This window comes from Diabrotica undecimpunctata, unplaced genomic scaffold, assembly GCF_040954645.1.
Source record: "Diabrotica undecimpunctata isolate CICGRU unplaced genomic scaffold, icDiaUnde3 ctg00000583.1, whole genome shotgun sequence".
Classification (NCBI taxonomy): Eukaryota; Metazoa; Arthropoda; class Insecta; order Coleoptera; family Chrysomelidae; genus Diabrotica; species Diabrotica undecimpunctata.
In genome coordinates, this window is record NW_027311905.1 from 344,046 (window position 1) to 349,180 (window position 5,135).

Sequence of the window (5,135 nt, forward strand, 5' to 3'; positions counted from 1 at the left end):
ATAAGAAAACAGCCGTGGCAAGAAAGCGATGCAAATCGTACGGGGCGACTAATGGATAGGAGTCGAGAGGCGAAGAGTGGGCGACTAATAAGTAGGAGTCGAGAGGTGAAAAGTGTATGTGTGTGTGCGTGTGTGTGTGCGTGTGTGAGTATGTGTGTGTGTTAGTTCGGCTTGCAGAAAAAAGAACACGACCGAGGCAAGAAGGCCCTGCCTATCGTAAGAGGCGACTAATAGGTAGGAGTCGAGAGGTGAAGAGTGTATGTGTGTGTGCGTGTGTGCGTGTGTGAGTATGTGTGTGTGTTAGTTCGGCTTGCAGAAATAAGAACACGACTGAGGCAAGAAGGCCCTGCCTGTCGTGAGAGACGACTAATAGGTAGGAGTGAGTCGAGAGGTGAAGAATGTATGTGTGTGTGCGTGTGTGCGTGTTTGTGTGTGCGTGAGTGTATGTGTGTGTGCGTGTAAGTGGCGTGTGTGCGTGCTTGTCTGTGTGAGTGTGTGTGTGTGTCCGTTCGGCTCGCAGAGATAAGAATGCGTTCGTGGCAAGAATGCCCTGCCTGTCTTAAGAGGCGACTAATGGATAGAAGTCGAGAGGTGGAGAGTGTGTGCGTGTGCGTGCGCGTTTGCGTGGGTGCGTTTGTGCCTGTGTGCGTGTGTTTGTGTGTCCGTGTGTGTGTGTGTGTCCGGTCGGCTCGCTAAAATGAGAACACAACCGTGGCAAGAAGGCCTGCCTGTCGTAAGAGGCGACTAATGGGTAGGAGTCGAGAGGTGAAGAGGGTATGTGTGCGTGCGTGTGTGCGCGTGTGTGTGTGTGTGAGTGTGTGTGTGTACGTATGTGTGTGTCCGTTCGGCTCGCAGAGATTAGAATACGGCCGAGGCAATAAGTCCATGCCTGTCGTAAAAGGCGACTAATGGGTAGGAGTCGAGAGGTGAAGAGTGTATTTGTGTGTGTGTGCGTGTGTGCGTGTGTGTGTGCGTGTGTGCGTGTGAGTGTGTGTGTGTCCGTTCGGCTCGCAGATATAAGAACACGGCCGTGGCAAGAAGTCCCTGCCTGTCGTAAGAGGCGTCTAATGAATAGGAGTCGAGAGGTGAAGAATGTATGTGTGTGTGCGTGTAAGTGGCGTGTGTGCGTGCTTGTCTGTGTGAGTGTGTGTGTGTGTCCGTTCGGCTCGCAGAGATAAGAATGCGTTCGTGGCAAGAATGCCCTGCCTGTCTTAAGAGGCGACTAATGGATAGAAGTCGAGAGGTGGAGAGTGTGTGCGTGTGCGTGCGCGTTTGCGTGGGTGCGTTTGTGCCTGTGTGCGTGTGTTTGTGTGTCCGTGTGTGTGTGTGTCCGGTCGGCTCGCTGAAATGAGAACACAACCGTGGCAAGAAGGCCCTGCCTGTCGTAAGAGGCGACTAATGGGTAGGAGTCGAGAGGTGAAGAGTGTATGTTTGGGTGCGTGTGTGCGTGTGTGTGTGCGTGTGTGAGTATGTGTGTGTGTCCCTTCGGCTCGCAGAGATAAGAAAACAGCCGTGGCAAGAAAGCGATGCAAATCGTACGGGGCGACAAATGGATAGGAGTCGAGAGGCGAAGAGTGGGCGACTAATAAGTAGGAGTCGAGAGGTGAAAAGTGTATGTGTGTGTGCGTGTGTGCGTGTGTGTGTGCGTGTGTGAGTATGTGTGTGTGTTAGTTCGGCTTGCAGAAAAAAGAACACGACCGAGGCAAGAAGGCCCTGCCTATCGTAAGAGGCGACTAATAGGTAGGAGTCGAGAGGTGAAGAGTGTATGTGTGTGTGCGTGTGTGCGTGTGTGAGTAGGTGTGTGTGTCCGTTCGGCTTGCAGTGATAAGAACACGGCCAAGGCAAGAAGGCCCTGCCTGTCGTAAGAGGCGACTAATAGGTAGGAGTCGAGAGGTGAAGAATGTATGTGTGTGTGCGTGTGTGCTTGTTTGTGTGTGTGTGAGTGTATGTGTGTATGCGTGTGTGCGTGCGTGTGTGTGTATGTGTTTGTGAGTGTGTGTGTGTGTATGTGTGTGTGTCCCTTCGGCTCGCAGAGATAAGTAAACATACGTGGCAAGAAGGCGATGCAAATCGTACGGGGCGACTAATGGTTAGGAGTCGAGAGGTGAAGAGTGGGCGACTAATAGGTAGGAGTCGAGAGGTAAAGAGTGTATGTGTGTGGGTGCGTGTTTGCGTGTGTGTGTGCGTGTGTGAGTATGTGTGTGTGTGTCCGTTCGGCTTGCAGAGATAAGAACACGGCCGAGGCAAGAAGGCCCTGCCTGTCGTGAGAGACGACTAATAGGTAGGAGTCGAGAGGTGAAGAATGTATGTGTGTGTGCGTGTGTGCGTGTTTGTGTGTGCGTGAGTGTATGTGTGTGTGCGTGTAAGTGGCGTGTGTGCGTGCTTGTCTGTGTGAGTGTGTGTGTGTGTCCGTTCGGCTCGCAGAGATAAGAATGCGTTCGTGGCAAGAATGCCCTGCCTGTCTTAAGAGGCGACTAATGGATAGAAGTCGAGAGGTGGAGAGTGTGTGCGTGTGCGTGTGCGTTTGCGCGGGTGCTTTTGTGCCTGTGTGCGTGTGTTTGTGTGTGTGTGTCCGGTCGGCCTGCTGAAATGAGAACATAACCGTGGCAAGAGGGCCCTGCCTGTCGTAAGAGGCGACTAATGGGTAGGAGTCGAGAGGTGAAGAGGGTATGTGTGCGTGCGTGTGTGCGTGTGTGTGTGTGAGTGTGTGTGTACGTATGTGTGTGTCCGTTCGGCTCGCAGAGATTAGAATACGGCCGAGGCAATAAGTCCATGCCTGTCGTAAGAGGCGACTAATGGGTAGGAGTCGAGAGGTGAAGAGTGTATTTGTGTGTGTGTGCGTGTGTGCGTGTGTGTTTGTGAGTGTGTGTGTGTCCGTTCGGCTCGCAGAGATAAGAACACGGCCGTGGCAAGAAGTCCCTGCCTGTCGTAAGAGGCGTCTAATGAATAGGAGTCGAGAGGTGAAGAGTGTATGTGTCTGTGTGTGTGTGTGCGTGTGTTTGTGCGTGTGTGAGTGTGTGTGTCTATGTCTGTGTGTCCGTTTGGCTTGCAGAGATAAGAATACGGCCGAGGCAAGAAGGCCCTGCCTGTCTTATGGGGCGACTAATGGATATGAGTCGAGAGGTGGAGAGCGTGTGCGTGTGCGTGTACGTGTGCGTGTGTGCGTGTATGCCTGTGTGCGTGTGTTTGTCTGTGCGTGTGTGTGTGTCCGTTCGTCTCGCAGAGATGAGAATACGTCCGTGGCAAGAAGGCCCTGCCTGTCTTAAGAGGCGACTAATGGATAGGAATCGAGAGGTGGAGAGTGTGTGCGTGTGGGTGTGCGTGTGCGCGTGTGCGTGTGTGCGTGTGTGCATGTGTGTGTGTCCGTTCGGCTTGCAGAGATAAGAATGCGTTCGTGGCAAGAAGGCCCTGCCTGTCTTAAGAGGCGACTAATGGATAGGAGTCGAGAGGTAAAGAGTGTGTGCTTGTGCGTTTGCGTGTGTGCGTTTGTGCCTGTGTGCGTGTGTTTGTGTGTCCGTGTGTGTGTGTGTCCGGTCGGCTCGCTGAAATGAGAACATAACCGTGGCAAGAAGGCCCTGCCTGTCGTAAGAGGCGACTAATGGGTAGGAGTCGAGAGGTGAAGAGGGTATGTGTGCGTGTGTGTGTGCGTGTGTGTGTGTGTGAGTGTGTGTGTACGTATGTGTGTGTCCGTTCGGCTCGCAGAGATTAGAATACGGCCGAGGCAAGAAGTCCCTGCCTGTCGTAAGAGGCGTCTAATGAATAGGAGTCGAGAGGTGAAGAGTGTATGTGTCTGTGTGTGTGTGCGTGTGTTTGTGCGTGTGTGAGTGTGTGTGTCTATGTCTGTGTGTCCGTTTGGCTTGCAGAGATAAGAATACGGCCGAGGCAAGAAGGCCCTGCCTGTCTTAAGGGGCGACTAATGGATAGGAGTCGAGAGGTGGAGAGTGTGTGCGTGTGCGTGTACGTGTGCGTGTGTGCGTGTGTGCCTGTGTGCGTGTGTTTGTCTGTGCGTGTGTGTGTGTCCGTTCGGCTCGCAGAGATGAGAATACGTCCGTGGCAAGAAGGCCCTGCCTGTCTTAAGAGGCGACTAATGGATAGGAATCGAGAGGTGGAGAGTGTGTGCGTGTGCGTTTGCGTGTGTGCGTTTGTGCCTGTGTGCGTGTGTTTGTGTGTGCGTGTGTGGGTGTGTCCGGTCGGCTCGCTGAAATGAGAACACGGCCGTGGCAAGAAGGCCCTGCCTGTCGTAAGAGGCGACTAATGGGTAGGAGTCGAGAGGTGAAGAGGGTATGTGAGTGTGTGCGTGTGTGTGTTTGTGTGTGAGTGTGTGTGTGTGTCCGTTCGGCTCGCAGAGATAAGAATGCGTTCGTGGCAAGAAGGCCCTGCCTGTCTTAAGAGGCGACTAATGGATAGGAGTCGAGAGGTGGAGAGTGTGTGCGTGTGCGTTTGCGTGTGTGCGTTTGTGCCGGTGTGCGTGTGTTTGTGTGTGCGTGTGTGGGTGTGTCCGGTCGTCTCGCTGAAATGAGAACACGGCCGTGGCAAGAGGTCCCTGCCTGTCGTAAGAGGAGAATAATGGGTAGAAGTCGAGAGGTGAATAGTGTATGTGTGCTTACGTGTGTGTGTTTGTGTGTGAGTGTGTGTGTGTGTCCGTTCGGCTCGCAGAGATAAGAATGCGTTCGTGGCAAGAAGGCCCTGCCTGTCTTAAGAGGCGACTAATGGATAGGAGTCGAGAGGTGGAGAGTGTGTGCGTGTGCGTTTGCGTGTGTGCGTTTGTGCCTGTGTGCGTGTGTTTGTGTGTGCGTGTGTGGGTGTGTGAGTGTGTGTGAGTGTGTGTGTGCGGTCGGCCCCAGAGATAAGAACACAGCCGTGGCAAGAAGGCCCTGCCTGTCGTAAGAGGCGAGTAATAAGTAGGAGTCGAGAGGTGAAGAGTGTATGTGTGTGTGTGCGTGTGTGCGTGTGTGTGTGCGTGTGTGAGTATGTGTGTGTGTTAGTTCGGCTTGCAGAAATAAGAACACGACTGAGGCAAGAAGGCCCTGCCTATCGTAAGAGGCGACTAATAGGTAGGAGTCGAGAGGTGAAGAGTGTATGTTTGGATGCGTGTGTGCGTGTGTGTGTGCGTGTGTGAGTATGTGTGTGTGTCC